The 15666-nt window shown below is 35.5% G+C and overlaps 1 protein-coding gene and 1 pseudogene across 7 annotated transcripts in view; both read right to left on the bottom strand.

Annotated features, from left to right (window-relative positions):
* GREB1L (GREB1 like retinoic acid receptor coactivator) overlaps positions 1-15666 on the bottom strand; it is a 219994-nt gene that overhangs the window by 186199 nt on the left and 18129 nt on the right. The gene's annotated exons all lie outside the window — the stretch shown is intronic.
* On the bottom strand, positions 8039-8157 carry LOC118610097 (annotated as a pseudogene).

The raw sequence follows: 15666 nt of genomic DNA, 5'->3' as shown, positions 1-15666 counted from the left end.
TTCAAAGGTATATGACAATAATAGGTAGATATACTAATATTACTTTACCAAAATGAGTTGAAAACTTATCCTCACACAACCTGCACACAAACATTTATATCAGCTTTATTCATAACTGCCCAAACTAGAAACAACTAAGATGTTCTTCAAAAAGTGAATGGATGAAAAATATACAGTGGAGAAAGGAAAGCCTCTTCAATAAATGGTGCTAAGAAAACTGGAAAGCCACCTGCAAAAGAATGAAACTAGATTGTTGTCTATCATCACACACTAAAATTAACTCAAAATGGATTAAGGACCTGAATATAAGACCTAAAAGAATAAAATGCATAGAAGAAAACATAGGAACGAAACTCAAGGACCTTGGGCTTAAAGAGGATTTTATGAATTTGACCTCGAAGGCAAGGGAAGTAAAAGCAAAAATAAATAAATGGGACTACATCAAACTAAAAAGCTTCTACTCAGCAAAAGAAAACGTCAACAAGGTAAAGAGACAACCATCTGAATGGGAAAATATATTTGCAAACAACACCTCTGATAAGGGCCTAATATCCAAAATATACAAAGAACTCAGTAACAACAACAAAAAAACAAACAATCCAGTCAAAAAATGAGCAGAGGACCTAAACAGACACTTCTCACTAGAGGACATATGAATGGCCAACAAATATATGAAAAGATGCTCAACATCGTTAGCTATTAGGGAAATGCAAATCAAAACCACAATGAGATACCATCTTACACCTGTTAGAATGGCTATACTCAACAGGACAAGTAATAACAAATGTTAGAGAGGATGAAGAGAAAAAGGAACCCTCATACACTGCTGGTGGGACTGCAAATTGGTACTACCACTATGGAAAACAGTATGGAGGTTCCTCAAAAAACTAAGAATTGACTTACCATAGGATCCAGCAAACCCATATCCAAAAAGATATTTGCATACTGATGTTCATAGCAGCATTATTCACAGTGGCCAGGAAATGGAAGCAACCAAAGTGTCCTATAATAATAGATGACTGGCTTAAGAAGCTGTGGTACATATATACAATATTACTCGGCCATAGGAGAGATGAAATACTGCAATTTGCAACAACATGGATGGACCTTGAAATAATCATACTAAGCGAAATAAACCAGACAGAAAAGGTTGAAAATCACATGATATCACGAAAGTGGAATATAAACCTAAAAACGACAAATGAACAGGACAAACAAACAGAAACTCATGGACATGGACAATGGACTAGTGGTTACCAGAAGAGAGTGGGGAGGGGGAAAATAAAAAAATAAAATGTTAAAAAAATTATGTATATATGGTATAAAAAAATAAAATGGTATTAAAAAAATAATAAATAAAGAACATTTTTCTCAAAAAAAAAATGAATGGATAAACTGTGACACATCCATACAGTGGAATATTATTCAATGATAAAAAAAAAAGTTATCAAGCTACATAAAGAAACAGAGGAAATTTAAAATGTATATTGCTAAGTGAAAGAACCCTGTTTGAAAGGCTACCTACACTGATTCCAACTACATAACAACATGGAAAAGGCAAAAACTACAGGAACAGTAAAAAGATTAGTGGTACCAGCGGCTTGTGAGGAGAGAAGGATGAATACATGGAACACAGGAAATTGTTAGGGCATTGAAACTATTCCATGTGTGGGCCCCAACCTTTCTGGCACCAGGAACAAATGCTCCTATGAGAATCTAATGTCTAATGACCTGAGGTGGAGCTGAGGCAGTGATGCTAACTCTGGGGAGCGGCTGCAGATACAGATAAAGCTTCGTTCTCTGGCCCACCACTTACCTCCTGCTGTGTAGACTGGTTCCTAACAAGCCACAGACCAGTACCAGTCCACAGCCCAGGGTGTGGGGACTCTGTGCAGCAGTGGTAAAAACATGATGTTAAATTGTTAAAACCCATAAAGCTGTACAACACAGAGTGAATCCTAATGTAAACCACAAACTCTAGCTAATAATAAAGTATCAGTATTCAATCATCAAGTGTGACAAATGTACTACACTAAGGCAAGATGTTAATAACAGTTAACTATGGAGAAGACTGTCTGAGGGAGTATTTGGGAGAACTCTGTACCTTCTGCTCTTTGTTTCTATAAATGTATTACTCTTAAAAATGCAAGTCTATTAACCAAAACAAAACAAAAAACAATCAATGAAGTACTTTTTTCTAAAAACTTGCTAAATTAGCAATGAAATTGATACTCTTACATTCCAGGGGGAACTGTAAATTGGAAGAATTCTTTGAGAAACCATTATGCTATCATATATCTGAAAGTGTAACTTTCGTCTAAGCAATTTTACTTTTGGAAATCTATGATGAGAAAAAATACAAAGTATGGTAGGGAGGGATCTATAAACACCGAGCAAAACACTGAATCTTATCTAAATTATCCAGTAGGTAAATGGCTAAATAAATATGTTGTAAGGTAGGTGATATAAAACTGCAATAAAAATTATAATCATAATTTAATATACTAATTCAGAATAATATTCAAGAATACTAATTTTAAAAGTAGAATATAAAATTACATTATTACAATTATCGAAAAATACATTCCTGCAAAAAGCTATGAAATTGGTGGGATTATAGATTTTCTTTTTCTCTCGCAAACTTTCTAAAATGTTATATTTTATTTAAACAAAGGGTTTGAAGTAATGAGGCAAACTACATTGTTAGTATTACTTCAATATAAATATTGGATTTGATGATGTCTTAATGATATTTTTTACCCTATGGAATATTTAAACTTTACTTATTTTTACAATAAAATATTTGTCACAAAAATTAGAGAAAGATGGAGTTAGCTGTAAATAACATTACTTTAAAGGACATGTATTAAGTTATATTACTACTACTATTATAATGTGACTATTAGGATATTCTATTGTTCATTAATTTCAAATTTTCTAAAGTCTCAAGTTGATTTTCCTTTAATGAAACGTTATTATTGGCATGAGGACAATATGAGTTTCAAAAAATATTACTGATCAGTTTCCAGTCTGAGTGTGGCATGATTTCTGATTGCCTCTTTATTAACTCAAATCTGTACTCCGAAGATCATAATTTCTTTATAATACAATGTCATGGCTATTTTCTCTCACATATCTTTATATCTGGTGTTATGAATTGCTTGAAAATCAGTATTCTCACTTAAATATTCTAAGAATACTTGATGCCAGAACATTTATACCCAGAACATTTTACATTAAGTATTCTCAATGCCACTAAGAATTTAGGTCTAAGCAAAACTGCTAAGTGCTAAATGGAGAATTTTCAGTGTTTACTACTAAACTCCATGTTTTGAGGAGAATGCTGGTGTAACCTCAGTATTCTATAATCTACAAGTCTAAATGGCTTCGATACTAAATAAAAAGTCATCTGTCATGGCTACTTTATCAGTTTCAAAAGATCTCATGAGTTTTTGTTGTCAACAAGAGAACTTACGAATTTTTATCAACTGGCTTTAAAGTAAGAAGAATGTTTTTTATTTTTTTAATAAAGGGGGGGGCTGGGTTTTGAAAAGAAAGATGTCCAGGGACATTTGATTTGGTAACAAGTGTTATCAAAGAGCTTCCTTTCTTCCTTTTCTCCTTTTTCTCTCCCATTATTCCCTAATTTTTGTGTTTCTCTCTTCTCTTTCTTTCTCCAGTCTTTCTTATTTCGCTGTGAAAGAAAGAAAGAAAGAAAGAAAGAAAGAAAGAAAGAAAGAAAGAAAGAAAGAAAGAAAGAAAAGAAAAGAAAAGAAAAGAAAAGAAAAGAAAGAAAAAAAAAGAAAGAAAGAGAAAAGAGATGAACTAGTTTGTAAGTTACAGGATTGAAAACAGTTTAGAGGCAAAATGTTGAAAATAAAGCAGGAAAGGGGTATCACAAATGGATTCCTCACTCTGAGGAATCAGAAAAGGTTAGGATTCAATATATGCTGCATGAAGGCTTCCTTTTTCTCTGTGAAGTAGAAGGAAGTTCATTCTCCGAGAGCTGGAAAGGGAACTGAACTAAGAAAGTTTAGGTGCACCAGTCATTTAGACATAATTGGGGAAGAGCCAATTTGGGATAACACAGGATTTCAGGACAGAGTTCCTAGCAGAGGTGAGAATGTATGTAGTTGTATCACTGATCACCCTAGTTGTATGAATTTCTCCAGCAAAACTCATCAGTTTGGTTCCAAGAGCAGAGAAAAGAAGATGGCTAGAAAGTCAGGTACTGATGAAGGCCAAAGGATATATCTGGAAAACACTGGGGCCTCTAGGGTTTGTTTATCATGGAAGAGGTAATGCTACCCACAAAGGTAAGGGCAGAAAGATAGGTAAATAGGAGAAAGGACCCAACAGAAATAAGTACATAAGGGAGGACAGATGCCTACAGATATTAATGTGTAGTAACTTGACCTAAGATGAGTCTGAGATAAACAGGATGAGGTGAAGGAGGGACCTCCAGAGGTCAACTGGTCCATGCTTCTGCCACCAAGCAGGACCACCCAAAGCCTTCCAAAGGGAAGAGACTCTGTATTGTCTTTCAAGACCACCAAAATCAATATTTGACCTTTGATATTCCTCCACATCAGAAGTCAGAGAGCTTTTTCTATAAAGGACCAGATAGTAAACACTAAAGGCTCTGAGGTCATAATTATTTCACAATGCATTGTGACTTATATGCCCATTGACAGTATGCAAACAAAATGAGGATGGTCATACTCCAATAAAAGTTTATTTTTAAAAATAAATAGTGGACTGGATTTAGTCCAAAACAAGTTTATAGGCCTCTGCCACAAGCCATTTTCTTCTGAGGTATTTGTTCTTTTTTTCCTGATTGTAAGAATGCTTTATATACAAAGGATATTAACATTCTGTTTACTACATACACTGCAAATATTTTGTTTTTCTTGTTTATATCTTTTGTTTTGAATATTTGGGGGAAATGTAAAAGTTTAAATAAATATGTTCATGAAGTCAAATCTACTAATCTTTTCCCTTGTTTTTAGCTTTATAATTATGGTTAGAATGATTTTCCCTACACCAACATTACATAAATACTTATCTTTTTTTCCTCCCTAGAATTTTTAGAGATAGTACGTGTATGACAGATAAGAACACAGACTCTAGGGCCAGAATGCCTAGGCTTGCAGTGCCTGTAGCACTACTCATTATCTCTTTAAGTGTCCATTGCCCCAAAATGGAGGCGGAAATAGCTGCTAATTTATAGGGCTGCTCTAAGGATTAAATGACTAAAATTCGTGTGCTGTAATAAAAAGTGCTTAAATGAAGGCTTGACACACAGTTCAAGCTAAATAAATGTCAATTATTATTATTTTGGTATCTTTAATTCATCTGGAAGTTATTCTGATTTAAAAAGTGAGCTTGCAATCCAATTCTATTCCCCCCACATCTTTCGATCTAACTTAGTTTCCTTCCTTCCTTTATGAGATGTAAACATTTTTAATTTTTTTCATTATTACAAGTGTGGTATTTTTAATTAAAAATAAAAACTATTTATTGAATTTATATATAGTTGACTCTTGAACAATGCAGAGGTTGGGGCGCCAACCCCCCATGCAGTCGAACTCCATGTGTAACTTTTGACTCCCCAGAAACCTATGTTGTCTCTTAGTATTCATTCCTGATTCCAGGACCCCCATGAATACAAAAACCCATGATGCTCAAAGCCCCTCTATAAAATGGTGAAGACCAATGCATATAGTTGGCCCTCTGCATTCATAAACTCCCAACTGCAGATCACATAGTACAGGTATTTATTGAAAAAAAATATAAGTGGACCAAACCAGTTTAAGTCCACGTTACTCAAGAACCAACTGTACATGGTATTTTTATAGTTTACAGTGGCTAAAAGGGCAGGCTAAAAGGTTTATTATATGTTGCCATGTAAAACAGTGAGTTCTTTTTTTTTAATCATATGAGCTAATAGATTAAAACAAAGGTCCAATGCCTCAACACATCATGAGGCCTATCCCATGCCTACCTCTGGGCCTTGCAAAGTCCCCTCCAATCTGATGGCCTTGGCTGTGTTTCTCAGCTTCTCTCACACGTCAAACACTTCCCCTGGAGTCCTCACATATTCTGAAGTGCTCTTTCCCCAATTCTCCTCTAGCTTTGTCTCTTTCTTCCTTATCATCTCAATACAGATAATACTTCCTCAAAAACTTCCTTAAATATCCAATATAAATTATGTACTCTGCTACTTTTGGCCTTTCTAGCCCTCAATCCAATTATAAAATCATATAGTTATATAATTACAGACAAGTGTGTTTATTACTATCTTCTGTTTGAGTAGAAACTCACTGAATATTGGGTTGGATTAATGAATAAAAATTAAAATAAGTATTACAAATGTTACTAGTGAAATAAAAACTCACTAATCTTACTCTCCACAGATATGAAATTTAAGGCCATGCAAACCGAATTGTACCTTTAATCTGTTTATGAAAAAATTTTAAAATCTTTGCCTCATAAGCATTTGCATACAATTAGATGCTATTACTACACATTATTTGTGAGAAGCTAGTTAAATGATCATCTAGGTTGTAGAGAAACCATACTTTTACAAATTTCCATGAATCAAAATTTTTGTGAATTCAAAACTAGTCTTTTCTCCTTTGAAGTTTTACTAATGTCAGTATATTTGTTCATATATTTATCTACTTAATCATTCGATTACATATTTATTGATTACCTTCTAGGCATCAATAAACTGTATTAGGTCTGTGATTGAAACATAAACTGTATTAGGTCTGTGCCCTCTGAGTGTTTAGAGCCAAGTGACATACACGCCAACCAGTTACAGCCAAGAAGCAGCACACACAGAAGTAAATACAGCAGGCTGCTTGTTGACTGGAGAGGTCAGGGATGGCTTTTTGGAAATCATGTGCTTGAGACTTTATTATCCAAATTTTAACTATTTATAAAGAGGAACATTAGGCGAGATACCTTCAAGAAATTACAAAAGATAATAAATCTCATTTATTTATATCTTCTTGTGAAACTTACTTTTCACATTGTTAAAGAACATCTCTATCCATTTTGTCATCTGTCTTCAGTGACAACTAGATTTCAATCAACCATAGTGTGGCAGAGGCTAACTAGATGCTCGCCAAAACTACTTCCTCTCCCTAGAGACATGGCCAAATATCTCCTAGTTTTCACAATGGAATGTGCCTAATGTGATGGCCAAGGCAACAAAGTGTTGTGTTCTTCCCTGTATTTTCTCCTCTTTCCAGAATAATCTTGTAGGCTGGAATTCAAAGACGGCAGCAGAACAAGATGAAAGGAGCCTGGATACCTGAGTGACCGCAAAAAGAAGCACTTCACCACGATGGATTGCAATGTGAGCGAGTAATTAATTAAGCCTCTGAAATTCTGTGGGTGTTTGTTACAGCAGTTAGCTTATCCTAATGAATCATTTCACTGTGAAGGTAGTAAGTAGTCAATCAGAATTTTAAAGAACAAGATGATAACAGATATTTTGGTACCTTTTCTAATATTCATCCTGCCGTCTTCTTTGATTTTATTTGGGGTCCTAATATATACAGCTTGAGGAAAAAGATTTTGTTTGGTCTAAATTCATCACGAAAATCCTGTTCCTCATCTTTCTAGCCTTCTCTGCAGTGAGGGATGGCCAAGCAGTCCAATTCTAGGTAAGAAGACATAAGAGGAATACACTATAAGGGATTCTGGGAAATGTTTTCACTCCCTGATAAAAGGGGACCTGCATGGATGGCATCATCCCTTTCTTCTTGACTCGAACAGGGACCTGCATGATTGGGACTGCATTCTGAACATAATAAATGCATTTTGAACTAACATAACATACTCATCAATGCCATAAATTTGTGGGCCAATATGAAATATGCATGAAAAAAATAGTACATGCCCCCATCTAAAGACATTTAAGGTTAATTTTCTTTTTTCTTTTTTTTTAAAGCGAGACAACCCTTGGTTGATTCCACAGATTGCAAGGACCTTGTCAGCTTACAATCCCTTATTTTTTAATTTTTTATGCCTACAGTACCTGGTCTTCCTAAGTGGTCTCCCATCCAAGTACTAACCAGGCCCAACCCTGCTTAGCTTCTAAGATCAGATGGGATTAGGCTTGTTTAGAGTAGCATGGCCATAGACTAAAGTTAATTTTCTATTTAAACACTGACATGACAAAATAAAGGCCTCAATGGGCCCATAGCCACTCGGTGAAATTTGAAATATAAAGATCTGTTAATTTTATACTCTTATTTGTCACCATCTATTGAACATAAGACAACATGGTTATCTCTCATGCTTTTTTAATGTGCTTCTTTAAATGTACTGGCTAAGACTTAGGCATTGGAGTTGGACTGCCTGGATTCAGAACCCAGCTCTGGCACTTACCCTATGAATATAAACTTCTGTTCATTTTTTTCCCTTACTAAAATAAGCATAACAATAGCATATACTAAGGATGGTGATAAGGATTAAATGATACAATCAATATAAAGTACTTAGTAGAGTGCTTGGCACTTAATGCTTAATAAATATATATAATAAATATAAGATTTATTTTTATTACCTCCAAATTTCAGCCATGCAGCTTCAGATAATGAAATAATCCATTATTTGTGAGGGAGGCATTTGCTCCCTTTGGATATTAAGTGTGCTTTATGTTCAGGGCCTCCTGGTGAGTAACCCAAAGAATAATTAAGGCTGCCCAACAGCCTTTGGACTACTTGGGTTTAAAACAGGGTTAAAATAACATCATGGCTAAGTTGCTTTAAGTAAAGGATTAGAGTCAATGACCAAGAGTCAAGGGCAGGATGAGCAAGGACACTAGAAAAGTAGGCTATGTGCCTTCTTCTGTCGCTGTGAACTCCAGGGTTTGTGGACTCTGGAGACTCACCGCAGACAAGATGATAAAGAGACAAGATCAAGTAAAGTCACAGATGATAATCCCAACAGGCTGCCCTCCCCCCACTCCATTCACCTTCCCATGCTTCTCCATAATGGATTATTCACCATTACAAGGACATGGCCCATATATTTTTGCCTCCACATCTCTGCTCTTGTGATTCCCTTTCCTAAAAAACCCACTAGACTGTCGAAACGCTATTATTTCTCATTCTAACATAAATACCTTCTCTTTCAAGTGAGCATCTCTGATTTTCCCCCCTCGAATAGTCTCCCTGACTTTTCTTAACTTGTTGAGCTTCATTCATTCAAAAAATATTTTTCAAGTACCTACCATGACCTTGGAATTATCCCATGTACTAAGAGAACACAGTATTGACTCTTTGGAAATAGTTTAATAGTTACAATAAATTGAATTTATTTGTACCTTCTCTCTTCCCAAACAGGATGTGCACCAGCTTACAATAAAAGACACACACTGTGTAATAGAATCTTAAAAGAAAGTTCAGGGCTAGAAGAGAGAAGAAATCAAATATACTAACCAATAAATACATAGTTCAGCATGAAACGCAGCTCCTGGGGACCCAGGGTAATAAAAAGTGGAACACAATGATCTTTGATCAATACTTTCTCTAATCAACGGAGAAGATGCATACCAGTTCCTCAGGGCAAATAAAGCAGCATATCCCTCACCCTAAAGTAGTATATACTTTTTCTCCTAGGGTGTTACAGAGGTTTCAAATAACTACATTTCAATCTCAAAGCTCCTAAAAGAGAGTCGTGTCCATTATGCCACAGGATACAAACTAGTTCACTAAATTTCAAACTCCTTAAATGTAAGTACAAAATTTATTAGGAACAATAAAAACAATAACACTATATTGGAAAGAAACTCACCCTAGATCTCTTTTATAGAATTAAATAACCTGAAATAGTATGTAAGTATTTAAATGACTGTTATTCACAGTACAACAAAACACACATCCCATAGAGATGGAATGTAATGTTTGAGTAAAATAATAAAAGTATTAGAACAAATAATTTTCACTATTACATCACCCTAGAGTGGGCATTACCATTACTAGTAAACAATTCCCTCCCATTTAAACTGAGTCTGATGTGAGTTCAGCCAAAGGAAAACAGCTTGTTTTGCCTGATTAGAAGATGAGCACTCAACGGGGCAATCTGGACCTAAAGGAAAAGAGCTGCGGATATTGCCATCCAGTTCTAATTTCTTTCGAGACCCTTGTTTAGTTCCACTATTTCAAATGTGTTTTTATCCGAATGTTTCCCATCATGTCAATCTTAATCTAAAATCAAATTGTCACTTCTCTCCCCAAAACAGCGATTTTTGTTTTCTCTGTTTCTGTTAATGGCACCATTTTATTCCCAGGCAATTGGGCTTGAAAACATGAAGTCATCAGTCTTTCATTCCTTTCCCCTAACTCCAAATTCAATCAATAATCACGTGTATCTTTCATCTTATTTTCTGAGTCTCTTTCTCCTTTATTGCCAATACTAATATTCAGGTCAATTTTACCCTGAGCCCATATTTATACAATAGCTAGATTCACCTTTCCAAAATACAACACTGTCACATCACTATTCAGAAACTTTCAGTGGGCCTTTGTTACTCAGTAATCAGGCTGCACTTCAGAGACTGGAATTTACCTACTCCATAAATGGTCTCAAACCAACAGCTTTATGCCCTATTGACTTTTTCCTTCTACTGCTTTCATACTGTTCTACCACTGTCCCTATATTCACGTTCAGTGTTCCTCAGTGCCAAACTGTTCTTCTTACCCTTTTCCTATTAATTCAAATTCAATTCTTCAAGGATTAGGTAGTCTCACCTCCTAAGCAAAGTTTCCTTAGACTTCTCTACCCTTCGCTTAACTCATAGTACTTAATGGCATCTACCTGGCTCATTTGACAACTATTTATAAACAGCTCTATGATATCATTAATTCTATCTTATGGAATTTTCACATTTACACTGATGGTCTATATGTAAGATATATTTTTTTTCTTCCCAACTAAAATATAAATTCTGTATACATTTTTTTTGTCCTACAGTGCTTAGTACCTAGTAGACCCTTAAATATATTGTAAAATTTGAGAAGGGAGCCTTGGAGGTCACCTACTGACAACTCCTGCTCAGTATGGGAATCCTTTTGGTATTCCTCATGGCCAATCTTGAGTGACACTTCTCAGTTTCATCACAAGACAGTGTGTTCCACTGCTGAAGAGCACTAGTCAACAGAAAGGTTTTCATCAAACTCCAAAATACAGCTAAATGAGTGAAAATGCAGGCAAACAGTATGTTCAGTATGCTTCCCTGGAGGCATGTACATGTCTAGAATATCTCAGGAAGGATATACAAGAAGCTAGAGTTATCGCTGCAAGGGGAGTTTGGGTGACTGGGAGACAGAGATGGAAGAACAACTAATTTTCACTATTAGACTTTTTGGTATATTTAATAATTAAATAAGTAAAATATGTTTTAAGTTCGTTCTTGTTATATACTTAGAACTTCCTCTGTGAAACTTTTATCCTGATCTCATTCTGATCTCTGGAGCTGACCAGCATCAATCAACTATGTTGACTGACATTTTAATGAACTGTTGCTAAGAATCATGTATATATGCACATTCAATTAAGGTTTATTAAACCCCTTAAAAGTAACATATTCTCTTAAATGAGTTGAAAACTGGCTCAAATATGCTTTAATATTCTTAAATAATATTTATTTTTATAACACAATTTCCAAATCAGTTTTCTTACCTGTCTTAAATTTTTTACATAGGCCTCCTATTCTGTTTTCATTCATATTCTCATAAGATACTTGTTGCCTAAGGCGTTTTGCTGTTATCTTCTTTATTACATGAGCATCTTTATGATGATCTTACCACCTGCAGTGCCTTCTTATTACCTATGAATTATGCATAACCTCTAAGTTACAAAACAGTTTTGAGAAGAAAGGCCATTCCTAAATATTATTAAACATTTACAGGATGAAAAAAGATATTCTTATCATTATGAATAAGCACATATCTTGGGAATCAAATAACCTATGTTCTAGTGCTGGCTCTTTACATATCTCTGGGCCCCCAGTTTCATCTCCATCAATAACACACGCACAAACAGGTATTAGACTATTTTTGAGAGCACTTCCCCATCTTGTTTTCTGTTTATATCATCTTTACTCCAACAGGTGCTCAGATATTACAGCACACATAGTTAGGATTTATAACTACTCACCTAATGAAAGCATCTTTCTTCCTGGGGATATGGCAAGGATTCCTTAATGCTAGAATTATCACTGGCTCCAGGCATTCCCCTTGGCATTTATCAACAATGAAAAACTTGATCAGAGATCTTTCAAAAGTCTGTTTGCATTTTCATATATGACCAATGTGCTCATTTGAACTAAAAGATACTGACATCATGAAACTTGTCATCCTTAAACCCTCTTGAGTTTGTAGAGGTATAGTGGAGACTTCAAGCAAAGAAGACTACTATCACCAGCTGTGGTGTGTACTATAATTGGTAATCGGCTCTAAAAGTCCCATTAATAAAATTTAGCTCGATTGAATAAGCATTCCTTGAGTGTCTACTAGACTCAAGACAATGTGCCAGGAGATAAGGGAAAGCACTTTGCTCTTTTCCACTCAGCACAAAGAGAAGAAATATAAAAGTCCTGCTAAGAGTGAAAGGCCTCTTGAGATTATGCTGTGCTCATCAAGCACCTGTTTGCCGTATCAATGAATGCTATTACAATTAGCAGATTCTAACCTTGCATCTGGAAATTTTTCCTGTCATTCATACCCTGTAGCTGCAGTTCTCAATAACATCAGAACCAACTGAATCCTGATGCAAACCACACCCCCACCCCTCAAAGTTCAGGCTAGTGATGTGATCCTCCTATAATGCATTTCTCTATCTGCATTTGGGATATGCTTTGCCCTTCTAATGTGTCTCAGTTTCTCAATATGTATACATAGTCATGATTTCCACATTCAAGGTTTCACCAGTTAGGCACTTCTGGGGTGGGATGAGGGGGCTGATATGGAGAAGAAGAGGGGAAAGGTCATGATCACTTTTTCAGACCCTATAATATTCTGGCCTCCTGGCCAGAAAAAATAATAAAAGCTTATCTTAAATCTGCTTTGTCATTTCTATTACTCCTCAAGGGCGAAAAGCAATAGTGGTGAAAAAAAAATCCTGCAAATACCTTCCCTTATCACCCTTTATAACTGGAAGAGGTCATAACGCAATCAAGCATGTGCTAATCACAGTTATTTCTTGTATCAGCAGGTATTTACTGAGCTCCTACATCTATGCTGGGATCTGAAGAATCCCAAAGCAGTTTAGACATTGTTCCTACTCTTGGAACCTCATGATTGAGTGGAGAGGTGGGGTTTATCCAATACCCAATTGAGAACAGCTAAGTCTGATACTAACAATAAAAGAAGAAATCAACTATACAATTTTGTACTACAGAAAAACCTAAGAAGTGGGCAAACTTAATCTCGCCCCACAAGCAGAAATCTTCTAACACCCTTGTAAGGGTCATTAAGCTTCACAAAGCAGTCCAGTTAATTTTTCAATGTCTCTTATTGCTAAAACATTTTATCCTATGTTGAACAAAAACTCTCACTTATTTATTACTCTATACAGCAATGATTTTCAAAACTTTGTTTTTTAAGCAGTGCAATGTGTCTTTAAAAGAAATACTAGGCATAAACCAATATCTAATGGTTTTTGTTATAAGTGGAACTCCACTGTTGGGAGCTGCAGGGGGCCTTCAGCATATCCACGAGTGCCCCTTCTCCTCCACCCACTAGCAACCCAAGGCACACCACACAATGCCTGCAGACCTGCAGAGTAACATTTGAAAACCACTGCTAAGGATATATTAAAAGTTTTAAGAACTTTAAGGTAATTAGAGTAAATCTAATTCCAGTTACAAATCTCAGCCCTCGAAGACAACTATTTTGTCTTAATCTTCTTGGATTAAATTTGTCCCTTTCAAATTATCTATTTCCTTTGTGTTATTTCCCCTCATATTTCCCCCATCCTGATCACTGTCCTCCTAAAAAAGCAAAAAATCATATCAGAACACAGTTCTTTAGATACTGTGATCAGCTAAGAATACTACCTCATTCTCTGGACAGCAACAGAAGTTGAAGAGTGTTTAGTGAATAAAGAAGAATATGAGCTGGACCTTGAGAAATGTAGAACTTAGGTGAAAAGAAGAGAAGATAAAATTCTAAGCTGGGCGGCCAGCATGAGAAGGATACAGAAATTAAAATGAGGGCCTCCTGACACTTTGAACACTTCTCTTCCAGATCTGGTTCTTTTCCATTCAGCCAGCTGCCCACTCTCTTATATTTCTTAGGATAAAATTAGGCCAGATCTTATATGCATGAATATAGACTTCTACTGTCTTGATACCAAATAAGGAACATGATCTGATCAGTACTAAAACTAAATCACTTCAATATTATAGTTATTGTCACAGGGGAAAGAGTACTTGATGATGATGTTTGATAAATCCGTGGGAAAAAAAAAAACTGTGTCATCTTACAATGAGTCAATACCTTGACAAGAAGATTCATAAAGGTTATAACAACTATTGAGGGGCATCCCTGGGGAGTTCTCAAATCTGAAGCATACCCAAAGAACATTGTGCCTGTAAAAAAATTAACTTTTATCATTTATCAAACCACAGGTAATATGTGCCCCAATGGTCTCCTGGTGACAAAAACAACAGCATTTTCAGGTATGTGGGTGCTAATTCGCTAAGATAAAACATCCTGTGAGAACAAATATTAAAAGACCAATTTGGGGTGGAGGGTGAAGATGTTTATCACTCTATCGTCTTATGTTACTTAATTTTCCAATGTACAGATAAAAATTAATGCACATTAGTGTCTCACATAATATGTTTTATCATTCAAGGAGGAAGATCTTAAAAACAGGATATTTCATGATATATCTTTTCCCCATAAAATGTATTTGTTAGTGATTATATGAATATTTACTATTTTATATCAATAAAAAATGGGATCTTTACTTGGCATTCATAAACCTGGGGAAATTAACCTTGTTCTTAATTTTAATCTGTTATGAATCTATAGAGTTTTAGGGTGCTGAGGGAAAAAACCTGATTTACTAGCATTCAGGGTAATTGATTCAGACATTTTATTTCCATTATTTTCTCTTTTCCTTCATCTCAAAAGGAGATAATCTGAATTGCTCTAATCTGAAAAACAACAATAAGTGTAGCAAATACTTGACAATGAAGATGGAAAGCTTCTAAAAATGTTACCTTAGTAACGGCAAGAATGTGGAAGAATAAGAATACACTGTCAGGACATCATTTCAGATTCCACAGATTTGAGGCCTAAATACAGTCAGCTTTCATTAGCTTTTTGTTTTTCCCAGCAGGTCCTTGGACTTTGAAACAAAACCTGAATGACAGCTATGAGCAATTCCAGCCTGGCTCCTGATTAGCTATGCCAAACAAAACAACTCTCTGCAGTGTAAACTTTCCAGGCATCTGCAACCAAGCCTCTGTAGAGACTATAATTCCTCAGTAAGATTTGAAGGAGAGTCAGAGGTTGGGGGGTAAAGGGTGAACAAGTGGGGGGAGGGGGACAAAAGAATAAGACCTTCCCCTCTACCTCAAACTAGTTCCCTGAACTAGTTAAAGCCAGGGGAGTTAAAATGGAACTTGTCTTGGTG

Source organism: Rousettus aegyptiacus, unplaced genomic scaffold (genome assembly GCF_014176215.1).
Source record: "Rousettus aegyptiacus isolate mRouAeg1 unplaced genomic scaffold, mRouAeg1.p scaffold_m13_p_12, whole genome shotgun sequence".
Lineage (NCBI taxonomy): Eukaryota > Metazoa > Chordata > Mammalia > Chiroptera > Pteropodidae > Rousettus > Rousettus aegyptiacus.
The sequence above is the reverse complement of the archived record's forward strand: the minus strand, read 5'-3'. Positions and strand labels throughout refer to the sequence as shown.